This window comes from Protopterus annectens, chromosome 2.part1 (genome assembly GCF_019279795.1).
Source record: "Protopterus annectens isolate FY-2018-M chromosome 2.part1, PAN1.0, whole genome shotgun sequence".
In the NCBI taxonomy this organism is placed as follows: domain Eukaryota; kingdom Metazoa; phylum Chordata; order Ceratodontiformes; family Protopteridae; genus Protopterus; species Protopterus annectens.
The window spans coordinates 1616452135-1616466546 of NC_056729.1; positions in this window are offsets into that span (position 1 = coordinate 1616452135).

The window sequence follows — 14412 nt, forward strand, 5'->3', positions numbered from 1 at the left end:
TGTATGGTAAAGTACATCCAGATACCTTAAGGCAGCTTATCCCAGATACCCACACATGTTGTAACAGCCTAGGTCAGTCGTGCTGCACCCCCCCACACACTCACTAATACTGGGCCATATACCACTGCTGCATACACTGGCCTCTGGAGTGCATTAGGGCACACATATATGGCCCCAACCCCCCCAGTATGTGTGGGGGACACAACAGCAGTGGAGTGATGGCAGGAATGACAGCATGACATACACACATCCCACTACATAACAACCCCTGACAGCATGTCATATGTGCAAAGCCTGGTATGTAGGTGGAGGACAGAGGCTGGAACATAGGCACATATGTGTAAAACTGTTGTCATACAGTAAGCAAGATATCTATATGTGTACATATCTATATGGATATATGTATACTTATTTATAGATATATGTTCACCATATGTCCTGCACATGGAGTGGAGCCCTACCTCAGCCCCAATAGTCCCAACCTCTCAGTGCAAGGGGATGTCATGTATGTAGTGCAGGTATATTTGTAGACTATTGCTACTGTAATAGGGATTGTCTTTACAGAAATGGTGTGTGTGGAAGGCCACATTTGCTGTTAACATGTGCGCCATTGACTACTTACAGACATCCTAAGATCATCATAGTACAGTACCACTGCTAGCACAGTAACACCCCTGTGGACTACAGCTGCAATATGGCCAATATATGTGGACAGTCTGACACACTCGGGTCAGTCCAGGGGTATACACAGAACCCCTTCATGCAAGACATGCGGACTAGACCTGTCAATGTGGATGTTAACAGCCATGTAGATGGGTATAACATGTACATACTGGTATACATTTGCCCCCATAGGTTATGCATTCATACACCCCTGTCTGTCCTGACACATAATAACCTCTGGTACAGAGGTGCCATGGCCACATACTATCCACTAGTTACTGACATACATCTGAACAGCATCCCACTGCTTTGTCTGACATACATGACTTTTATGGTGGCCAGGCAGCAGTACATCTGGCAAGTATCTGGATGTGGCATCTCACTGGATAAGTACCCTAAACAGCTAGGCATATAACAAAGTACAGTGCAGGCTACAGGCAGACTGACTCAACACTGGGCTACATCTCCTATGTAGGAATACACATGTGCCTGCATAGATAGCAGGCTCTCCAGGCATGTCGCATCACAAAGTAACAGACACCTGTGTGAAAGTGCATAACTACAACCAATGTGAACACAGCCACAGCCACATATGGTAAGCTAGCTTACTATTACAGTATATGGACTATTTGATGTACAGCATCCTCATATGAGCCACTCACACAACAACCCTACATATACTGGGCCTCTACACAGTGTGGTCCAATGGCTGTCTGTGGTTTGGGACATGTGTGTGTTCACCCCTACAAACATGTAAGCTGATAGGGTGACATACAGTGGAGCAGCATGCAACATCAGATAGAACAGGACCAAGAACAATGACATCTGCCACAGTCTCTACACAGGCCAAGGTATATATGCACTATACACACACTGTCAACAATTACCAGACTTACACATACCTCAGTACTTTACACACAACCACAGAATGCCCAGGCTACGTCCTCAAATATAACCCCTACTATACATAACATGTGTAGCAGTCTGATATCTCACTGGTTTGTTATCAGATATGCTGTTAATGAATATGGTGTACAGAACATATGGACCCCCTACTGCATGACATATGTACAAAGGTTGACAGGGTTTTGGCTGGAGACACAAGCACAGGCCCAATATTGACATGTCGCTGTGATGACCTCATACATTTCCTATCATAACAGGGTTTGATGCAAAATATGTCCTATGAGGGATATGATGTCAATAACTCTCCCGGCTGTCACCATCTACTGACTGCAATCCTCACACTACCTTCTGCAATTGAGAGATAGGTGCTCTGTGGGTAACACAAGGAACACATGGCACCACACACTGCCCAGTCTGCAGATGACCCTACATATGGGGATTCCTCATATACATAGCACTGACATGACAAGTATTAAGACATGTAGGACAGCCATATCCATGCACACCCTGTTAAACCAATAGTACCCCAACTGCAGTATAGCAAGACGTACAGTCTGTAGTCAGGACAGGCACATCCCCCTCCTGTGTGTTGGCCTTTTGCCACAGTATATGTTGTCAGAGGTAAGTCCCCAATCCACCTGCGATGCTGTTTGCCAAACAACAGATCTAGTTCCTGCTCACAGTGAATGAAAAGGTCCAACACCAACATGATGTTCCTAGATATTGGAGTGTGTTTCCATGCAATTGACTATGGGAATGTTACCACAGCTGCTTCACATGCAATCAGCTAGAGGAGGGCTGTAATCCATGCAGAGGCCTTCAGCTGATCATGAGCATCACTGACAATACACATGCCACTGCCTAAGCAAATCAGGTGTAAGTCTCCACATCTACCAGAGAGGGAGTGAGAGAGGCAGACAGAGGCAAAGATAAGTCAGGGTGGGTTGGGTGAGTAAAAGGTATACATGTTTGTGTCACATACCTACCAGTTCAGGGTATCAAACCCGTGACTATGTACTGATATCACATCTGTTATCCCTGCATGGTGGATATTGTGATTTATGCTAGGGGAACAATATAAGAAATTTTAAAAACACACTCAACATTAGGTCCAGTTGTTACACACTCACAACCACCTCCACACAGGACACGAATGACAAACATCAACACATTAAAACACACACCTATCACATCTGGAATTAGAACCCCTCCCTAACTAGTTATTACACCACAGCGCTATGCCATTATAGAACACACAACGGAGATTACTAGTGAATTCTTTCTCCAAAGGTGTATTTCACAGTGAGTGACATCAGCAGGACTGCCAAAGTAGAGCAAATGAATTGTAGTGAGTGTGACTTGCCAAGCATGCATTGCTCTCTACACAGGCATAGGAACAGACACAAAATCATCAACAACTCCCATGTGTGAGAATAGAACCCCTACCAGAGATCTATACCACACTACAGCATTACACTATTATAGCATGCACCACAGAGACTACTGGAGTACTCTTTCTCCAAAGGTGTACTTCACAGTGATTGACATCAGCAGGATTGCCAAAGTAGGGCATTTGATTTGTATTGAGTGTGACTAACCTAAATTGCCCTAATTAGTCTGTATGCATTAACTGCTGTTCTGGCCAGAACCTGTTTTTGCAGGTCATGAACTCATGACCCTGTACACTATAGTCACAGTAACTAACCACTAAGCCAAGAACAATGACATCTGCCACAGTCTCTACACAGGCCAAGGTATATATGCACTATACACACACTGTCGACAATTACCAGACTTACACATATCTCAGTACTTTACACACAACCACAGAATGCCCAGGCTACATCCTCAAATATAACCCCTACTATACATAACATGTGTAGCAGTCTGGTATCTCACTGGCATGGGACTGTGGTTCCACCAAAGTAATCCCACCATAGGCTAATCAAACTAAACATGTGAAGGAATACAGTTGTCTGTAAAAGACCTCTCCAAGGCCAACTTCATGCTACTCAAGGCAGAAGTGACAATGTTTGTGACACCCATGGAGACAGGAGCTGACAGTTCAACTGATGAATCCTGCACTAAAGCACTGTATGAGCACATCCCACGTAGAACCACAATGCTCACCTCCCAAATAATCAAGCCAGTCTGGTGGCCTCCTGCCATTAACAGAGTATACAACAGATGGTAGACACTGTTGAAGAAAAAAGGATAATCCAAGGATGCAAACAACTCCCTTACCAGCCCAAGTAAGATGTTGAGATCCCTCATGGAATCCTCCAAAGCTGGTTATGTAACTAAAATCACCACAGATTCCAAAGACAACCACATAGCATTCTATAGTTTTGTCCAAATTCTAACTGGCAATGCTCAGAAGTGCTCTGAGCTGCAACAGAATGGCATTACATATACTGCTTCCATGAAATGTGCCAATATCTTGGCAGATTGATTTAGTGCCCTATTCACCCCCCTCTCACCCCCAAAAGTGCCCGTGTCAATATGAAAAGGGTTCCATTGCCCAGTAATCATGGCCACACAGGCAGAAAACACACTACCCACAGCTAAGAATACAGCATCCATGGGACCAGATGACATCCTGGGCTGAGTACTACATGAACTACAAAATGGAATGGCAACTCACCTATCAGGTGTAATCATAGCTTCACATCAGGCCTGGTGCCCACTGAGTGGTGCACAGCTGCAGTTATCCCATTCCACAAGGGGGGTCCACCTGTGATCCCTGGAACTACCGTCATATCAGTCTGATGAGCCTGATCTGCATGGCCATGGAATGCATTATCAGGGATGTTCTGAATGCAGACATTGGCAACCCTCAAACACTGGACCCCCCCACACAGATTGGGCTCATGGAGGGCCAGTCTTGTCTCCTGAAACTGATTGACTGATTTACCTCAGTCTGCATAGCTGTTGAAGAAGGTAACATAGTCCACAAATCCTATGTGGACCTTGCCAAGCCCTTCAACACCATCTCCCAGTCTGGAAACATTGATTAACATACTAATCCGGCCATACATCCCTATGCCACTTGATAGTTTGCCACATGGCTTACTGATAGAACCCAAACTGTAGGTGTAACTGACTCCAAATCCATCTCCAGACAAGTGAGAATTGTAGTACCTTAGGGTTCAGTCCTGGAACCACTGTTGTTTGGCATCTACATCTCTGAAATGCAGGCAAACAGTACGGGACTCTAGCTAACAAAGGTAACAGATGGCTGCAAAATGGGAGTCATTATGAGCCTGACTGTACTACATTATATGTTACTGATATCAGCCTGACATCATACAGGTGGGATGGAGTACTGTTAACATCTTGTGCCCTTGCTGTGTAAGGTCCTGGTTATGGGATCTGCAACAGTTGGTAGTGTATTGCAGAGCAGACATGTTTGACTGTGGGGGGGATACCTATTCATGCATGACATATGTTGTTTGTGCCTGTCAACCCCATTAATGGTGCATGTGGACATATATGTTTCTGCTATGTTCCCACTTTATCTACCTATATACATATAAATATCTGCCTACATATATATGTGTGTGTGTGTGTGTGTGTGTGTGTGTGTGTGTGTGTGTGTGTGTGTGTGTGTGTGTGTGTGTGTGTGTGTGTGTGTGTGTATGTGTGTGTGTGTGTGTGTGTGTGTGTGTGTGTGTGTGTGTGTGTAAATATATATATATATATATATATATATATATATATATATATATATATATATATATATATCAATATGTTGTATCTGTTTAGACATTAATATATTTTCACACACACATACATCTACATGTTGGAATGCATTATCTGTACTGTTGAATGACTGGGCTGGATGATATGTTTGTGAATACAGCAGGGCTATGTGTATCTGCGATGGTGTAGAGGTAAATCACTGTGGCTATGGTGTGCATGGTCCTGGGTTTGAGCTTAGCAGAGGTTGTTTATTTTGTTGCTAGGCAGAACAAGGGCTGATGGATACAGAGTGTTTAGCAGCTGTACGTGGGTTTGCATGGGTTTGCACGGAGGTAAGCACTGCTAAAGTCTGGTTACAGTTTCTTATACTCAGCTACAGTATTGCGTAACCTGTGTAGGAATTGCTTAGCTCCGTGCAAACTCACGCAAACCTGCTTACAACTGCTTTAAATTGCCTTAATCACTGTGTATCCAATGGGCCGTGTTTGCCCAGCAACAAAATAAATAAATCGCTCATGCAAGGCTCAAACCAAGGACACTGCACACCATAGACAAAGTGATTTACCACTAAGCCATGACAGATACAAAGTGATTTGATGTTTTCAGAAACATATCATCCAGTCCAGTCATGCAACAGTATGGAGAATGTATACCAACATCTAGATGTATGTGTTTGTACCTATATTAATATCTAAACAGATACAACATATCTAGATCTGTGTACATATATATATATATATATATATATATATATATATATATATATATTTATATATATTAATTTCTAAAACTATATATACATGCATATGCCTAAATTGACACATATATTTGTCTACACCTATATGTCTACATATTCACAGCATGTTACATATGTGTACACAGATATATATCTATGTAGGCGTGTATGGACATAGTTTTATATATATATATATATATATATATATATATATATATATATATATTAGCAGATATATAAATCTATATAGGTATATATGGCCATGCATCTGTTGATAGCAATGGCAGATTAACAAATGCACATATGTCCACATGCAAAATTAATGGGTTTGAGAGGCCCCACACACTATACATCTTGTACGAAAAGGCATCCCCCCCACAGCCAAACATGTGGCGGGCCTTGATGTCACGTGTAAGGGTATGGCTTTGCACCCCAGCCTCTCAGCTAATTTACATCTGTTATCCCTGTATGGTTGATTTTGTGATATATAGCAGGGCCACCATAAAAGAAATAAACAAAACCCCCTCCACATTGCTCACAGGTGTAACACACTCACAACCACATCTACACAGGATACCAGTTACAAACACACACACACCTGTCATATCAGGGAGTTGAACCCCTACCTAACTAGTTTATTACACTACAGAACTGCGCAGTTATAATACATGCCATCGACATTACTGAAGTACTTCCTCCCCAAAGGTGTATTTCACATTGAATGACATCAGCAGGATTACCAGAGAAGGCCATTTCAACTATTCTGCGAGTGACTAGCCTAAAATGCATTGCTCCCTACACAGACAGTGAGACACACACAAAACATTCACAACTGACATGCGTGGATATAGAATCCCTGACCGAGGTCTATATCACACTACAGCATGGAGTTGTTATAGGATGCACCACGGGGATTACTAGGGAAATTCCCAAAGGTGTATTTCACAATGAATGACATCAGCAGGATTACCAAAGAAGGTCATTTGAACTGTACTGCAGGTGACTAGCCTAAAATGCATTGCTCCATCCACAGCCAACATGTGTGGGTATTGAACCCTTGACCAAGGCCTTTTGCACACCACAGCATGGAGCAGTTATAGGTCGTACCACAGGGATTATTACAGACTTTTTTTCACAAAGTTGTATTTCACAGTGAATTACCTTAGCAGGATTGCCAAAGTAGGGCATTTGAAATGTACTGCGAGTGAGTAGCCTATAATGCATTCCTCCATACACAGACATTGGAACACACACAAAACATCCAGAACTGCCCTGGGTGGAGATGGAACCCTATCACAGTTCTAAATCACACTACAGCAGTACACAGGTACAGGACTCATTACAGAGATTACTGAGCTACAATCTTCCCAGAGGTGTATTTCTAGGTGGGTGTCATCAGCAACCTTGCCAAAGTTGAGTATATGAATTCTAAGGAGTGTGAGTACCCTAAAAAGCATTGTTTTTTACTCAGTCAAAGGCAGACGGAGACACACAAATTCACACACACACTTGCCGAGTCTGGGGTTGGAACATTTACCCAACTACAGTTTCACACTACAACAGTACAGAGTTACAGGACATGCTAGAGAGATTACTGGGCTACATTCTTCCCAGAGGTGTATGTCTAGGTGAGAGACATCAGCAGCCTTGCCAAAGATGAGTATATGATGTGTACGGAGTGTGAGCAGCCTAAAAAGCATTGGTCTCTACTCAGTCACACACACACACAGATTCACACGCAAACACATTATAGCAGTATGCAGTTACAGGACGTGCTGTGGAGATTACTGGGCTATGAATTTCCCAGAGGTGCATTTCTATGGGAGTGAAATCAGCAGCCTTGCCAAAGTTAAGTATATGTGTTGCACAGAGTGTGAGTAGTCTAAAAAGCATTGCTCTCTACTCAGTTAGACACGCACACACACACACACACACACACACACACACACACACACACACACACACACACACACACACACACACACACACACACACACACACACATTCAGAGTTGCCAAATATGGGGTTAGAATACTTACCTAACTATTTTATCACACTACAGCAGTACACAGTTACAGGATTTGCTACAGAGATTACTGGGATATAATCTTCCCAGAGGTGTATTTCTAGGTGAGTGACATCAGCAGCCTTGCCAAAGTTGAGTATATGAATTGTACGGAGTGTGAGTAGCCTAAAAAGCATTGCTTTCTACTCAGTCAAACATACACAAAGAGACTGACACACAAACACACACAGTTGCCAGGTCTGGGGTTAGAACACCTACCTAACGGCTTTATCACATGACAGCAGTATGCAGTTACAGGGCACGCTACGGAGATTACTGGGTTATGACTTTCCCAGAGGTGTATTTCTAGGTGAGTGACATCAGCAGCCTTGCCAAAGTTGAGTATATGAATTGTACGGAGTGTGAGTAGCCTAAAAAGCATTTCTCTATACACAGTCAGCGACAGACAGACGCACACACAAACACAGACTCACACAATTGCCAAGTCTAGGGTTAGAACTACTACCTAACTAGTTTATCACTACACAGTTATGAGATGTGCCATGGAGATTACTAAGCTACAGCTCTCCCAAAGGTGTATTACACATTGGGATGACTTCAGCAGGCTTGCCATAATACTGCTAAGGGGAGTGTGCATGGGCCATAACCCATTCATGTACGGGTTGACATGCCACATGCGGGCACAGGTCATATGTCACAGGTATGTGTATACAGCTACTAGATGATTACTTCCTTGTACAGTCATGTTGCACAGCTGGCACATGGACCACATAGTCTGTCATGCTGACAGATACTGGTGGTTACTATCTGCAGTAAGTGACATCTGCACCTCATGTGTTTGGGGCCCTTTGGCTGTGTGCTTGGTGGGACAGGCCCGGATAGCTCCTTGTCACAGTCACCCTCTTCCACACATCTATGTCCATCTACCTTTGGCTTATTATAGTGTGTTGTCCTTACATATGTGTCGGTATTCCTATCCACTTTGTTTGAGAGGCAGGAGTGGTGCATACTGACATGTGTCTGCACAAAGAACTGTGACTGCTCGATATGTCTGGTCCACTGGTGTTTGCAGACATGGCCTTCATGTGTTTAAGTGTGTGAGCATGCCCAGTATGACCTTGCAGTATGTTGTTGACTGACATTGCCTTCATTCCACTAGTGTGTGAGCATGCCCAGTATGGCCATCTGTATTGCATGTGTGGATCAAGTCCAGGTAGTTTGTACTGCGGTGCTGACCTTTGTGTTGGACACCAACAGGCAGCATGCTGTGTCTGCTGGGTATCCATCGGTCATTTGGCATTGACTGTTGCTACATTTCTGCATAGCGGGGGGGGGACACCTGACTGTTTCTACATTTCTACACAGGAGTGGGGGGGCACATCTGACTGTTACTATAAGTGTACGTAGGATTGGGGGGGGTACACCTGACACTTGTACACATTTTCTAGGACTGCACTGGTATGTCAGGTACTCCATTTCAGTCTGTAGTCTTACCTATCATGCTGGCTAGAGGCATATCAGTGTACTACAGATCTTAGCTTTAATTACCTACATATTAGTTTCTGACTTCATAGCCTTCACAGCTTGCATCCAACTGCCTGGCCTACTGTAGTCTGTCTGTGTAGGCCTGGGGGTGGGGTTACCCATAGGGCTCATTCAGAGGCCATAGTACAGCATTTGTTTGTGTTTGTCTACACCTGTCCTGCTGGCTGAAAATGTTGTTGGGTATGTGCACCTTCCTGACTGGCATGTGTGGGTCTTATGGACACACATGTCACTGAGCCCACTTCCTGCAATGGGTTTTGTCACCCTGTGTAGTACTGGCTACTATGGTGACTCCAATATATTTTACAGATGTCATGGAGCCACTATGGGTGTCTACTGTCTGCTGCCATAACATTCACCCACCCAATTCCCTTGCATGCTCACATCCATACCATAGCTATAGGTAACAACGCATTCTACTCCATTTGGCAATTGGTAGGTTGATTGACTTACCTTGATGGTGTGCCAGACTTGAGGATGGTGCTGGAGGGCTGCCTATGTTGGATGCATATAGTACACTCCCTATACATGGTTGAGCACAGGTAGTGTCATGTTTGGCATCCCTTTTACTGTCTGTGTGAGTCAGAGAGAGATGTCATTCCCTGGGTCCCTACTGTGTCAGTGCATATGTTATGCGTTGCCTCTTTGCTAAGGCCAGGTCATACTGGGCACGCCTCCTTCTGACTACTGGGGAAGGCTCAGGTTGTTCCTCCTCTGAGTCACTCTGTGCCTGTACACTCCTTGGCATTGGTAGGGGGCTGTGTGGCCCTGCCCCATGCTGTTCCTGCTGCAGCTCTTTCTGCAGGATCATATTGTGTAGAATAGCACATACCATAACAGTTTGGGTACATGTAGCTGGTGAATACTGCAAGGCTCCACCGGATGTGTCCAGACACCAGAACCGTGACCTGAGCATCCCAAACACATGCTCTATTATATGTCTGGCCTGTGTGTGTGCCTCAGTATGGCATTGTTTTCAGGTGTGTGTGCATTTCTGATGGGTGTCATCAGCCACAGCTCCAGTAGGTACCCAGCATCCCCCACTAGGTGACCGTAGGGGATGTCCATATTGGCAAATCTGTGGCACAGCTGCATCAGATGCCATATGTGTGAATCGTCATAGCTTCCAGGGCAGCCAGCACACACTTTCATTATAATGCTCTGGGCATCACATACGACCTGGCAGTTGATGGAGGGGATGCCCCTGCAGTTGATGTAGGCTGGGTGGTGCTTTGATGCATATGTGCATGCAGTCTATAGCACCCACTACCCCACGGTATTCTGCTATTTGGTGGAAGAGACACATATTGCTGGTGCACACCTCACTTGTGTTGAGGAAATATACGTGCTCACTGACATGTGCTTCCATGGCATCCAGGAACTGGTGGAATACTCTGGATGCTGATGCCCATGAGATCCCCATGATATCCCCAGTTGTGGTTTGGGAGGTACCTGTGGCTAGTATACCTAGGCCTACACATACCTTAGTATCCACTTGGATGGGTTCCCCTTGGCCAGTTTGGTGTGTCAGGTGTGGTCGGCACAGCTCACCAATTTGCTGTAGGTCTCTGTCCAACCTATAGCGCTCCACTATCTCCAGGTCATGTAGCCCCTGGTAGGTTACCCTCGGTCTGTACACTCTTCTCTGTCTCCTCACTGTGGGTTGTTCGACAGCATTCACATCCTCACCATCCTCAGCCTGTTGCACATGTTGTTCTATGTTGCCTGCTGCAGCCCTTCTCATTTTGTAGGTTTGTTTGTTAAAATTTCCTCGCATGTATACACCGGTGGGGAAGGTGTTTGCTTAGTTTATAGTAGTGTTCTGGGCTGGGCTGATCTGCTGTCTGTGTAACTGGCTGATTCTGATACATTTAGGTTCATAGGTTCATAGGTTGATACTAGGCTATCTGCCCTAGGGCATTTATAAGCCTAGCCAGAGTGTGTTTGGCTTTCGCCACCCTTTTAGATTAGTTGACTGTGCCTCTGTATAGTAGGTCACAGAACATACCCTTTTAAGGTTAGTTTACTGTGCCTCTGTCTAGTAGGGACACAGAAGAGATCCCAGGGGTAAACCTACAATCTCCCATCCACTCGTCAAGATTTCTCTTGAAGAGGGTCATTGAGGGGCTCTGCCTAACATGGATTGGGATTTTGTTCCAGAGTGAGGAGAGCCTCTTGGGTATGAATCTGTCCCTCCAGCATGTCCTATTTATTTCTGTGCTGAGGTTTAAGTCCCTGGAGCATGTAGCTCTAAGGGATTTGGATTTCCTGAGGTGGAGCATGTCCATTATTTCTGGTTTGGACATGGCTTTATATGTCAGGCACAGATCGCCTCTGAGTAGGAGGTAAGCAACGGAGTAGAACTGGAGTTTCTTTAGCCTAACTGCGTAGGGCATCTGTTTGAGTCCCGTGATCCTCTTGGTGAGGCACTTTTGGGGTCTTTCCAGTTGCTGCAGGTATCAGGTAAGGTACATCCCAAATGGGGCATTGTATTCAATTATGGGTCTGATGAGTGATGAGTAGAGGGGTACAATGACCTCTCTTGATCTAGATGTGAACCCTTTTGCGATAAGGTGGGCTGTATAGAAGGTCTTTCTAACCACTTTGGCAATATGATTGTCAAAGGAGAGATTGCTATCTACTTGGGTCCCCAAATCCTTAATTACGTCTTCCGTACTTAATGGATTACCACCTATGTGGTAATTTGTGGGCACTTTGTTTTTCCCAAAGGGGATGACTATGCACTTTTTGGCATTTAGCTTTAGGCCATGGCTCTGGCACCAGTTATCCATCTCTGTGAGACCCTTTTGGAGGATTGAGACCCTTTTGGCTAGTTCTTCTTGATTACATTCCTACTGCTGTTTTCCCTACCCATTGCCTCCCTGTTTAAGACGGTATGCACACAGCACAAGTGGAGTGCTCAAATGTGCACAGAGCTGCTATTTCCCGGTTTAACTTCCTTTTTCTTCCTGTAAAACCCGGTGCACGGTGCGGACACCTGCTTACACTTTGTAAAGAGTGCTAGGCAGGTTTGGATACACCTCTAGCTTAGCTGTGCTAAGCTAGGAGCAATCCTGAGCCACAGGGCTCCAATCCACTTACAGTATGCCTGACACACCCTCCATGATGTCACCTATATCCTAGTCTTGCACCCTGATATTTATACTCTTACATTCTTGGGACCTGCCTCACACCCTGGGGAAATCTGGGATTCACTATCCTTCCCTTTATTTGCATAGGATTGCCTGCTAATGCATAGTTACATGTCCCACACTGAGCCTCCCCCTAAGCAACCATTACTCACTGGCCAGGTTGTCTTATGCCTGCCATTAACTTGCATGACAGAATACTGCTTTTAGTTAGAATGCTCATTTTTAGTTTATTTTCTTATTTTCCCCTGATCCTGTTTGCGCACCACTGCCCTATGCTTAAACAGCCGAGATCGACGAAAAAAAAAATAAAAGTTGATTTTTTAAAATTTTTTTAATGCAATGGCAATGGGCCTTATACTTGGCTATTGGCATGCATCCTCAATGATATGCAGCCTTTATTTGGAGGTGTCATAGCTCTGTTTTGGAATTTGCAGAAATGTACATTTCTGCAAATTGCACTAGTCTTGCACAGACTATTGCAAGCTTCCTGGATTGCAAAATTACCTCATTTGCATGGATTTCTCCTGCAAATGAGGTGATTTGAATACCAGGGCTTAGTCCGTGCTAGATTAGTGCTGGAGCTCTTGTGCACGCCCCTGCCGGCTGTTCCTGAATCGCACAGTAGACATATTGTCTGCGTGAGCTTCTGCACTCATCTTGTACTCCGTGCAAGTTTTTGAGAATCTGGGGGACTGTGTTTTCAAACTTCCAATGTAATGAAGGTTCCGGAAGGTAGAATGTTGCTAGTCATACTTTCTTGGCATATACACACATTTTATTTGGTTACATTTGCATTGCTTTTGTGGGGTATTCAGAGTTTTTCGCATTGTTGCATTCCTTGAAGTGTTTTAAAGACAAGGATTTTATTTATTAAGGTGGCTTCTATGTACACTTAAACTTGAATCTAAATTCAGGAAAAACAGACATTACAAGATTTTTCTGGTAGGTTAATATCTCACAGAGTTAAGGAACAAGAAAACATCTTCATGTCCTATCTCTACACAGTCAGAATTGGAAACTAAGACATTAGCAGAATTAAAATATTCCCCAGGATTCATGAACGTTGCGCCAGGCGGACGCATAGCGTAGGTGCTACAACGCCAGATATGGCCACCGAGCGATTCAGGTACGATCCAATTCCACGTGCACTACCGGCGTGCACCGGATTTGCGCCGCCTCCGGTGTAGGTATGTTAAACACCCCATGTGCGGTGTTGCACCATGCAAATGAAGGCATATAGCGATTCACGGCGGCAGGCGTAGCATAAGCACGGCAATTTAAACCAAAAACGGTTTACATTTACCCAAACATGACATAGAGTAACGGAAGGCTGTCAACGTCAGGTATCACACTGTTGCCACATGCCAATGGCGAAAGACACAGAGAATGTCAAAAGAAAACATGCACAACATGTAAATAATGACATAAATGGTATGTCCACAGAAACACACAGCAGAACCCCAGGACATGTCCGGAATGTGCTAAACAATGAAATAATATGACAATGTCATAAAAGAGCAGTGTAATACAAATCAGCTTCACAGCCACAATACACCATGGTATGGATGGAAAGCCACATCCACGGTGCAAGGGTTGCCAAGGAGTCGGGCAGTGTTCGCGCGGTAACTATGAATTAGTAGTCAATGCCATGCAAATGAGGCAGATAATACTGAATCGCAAAA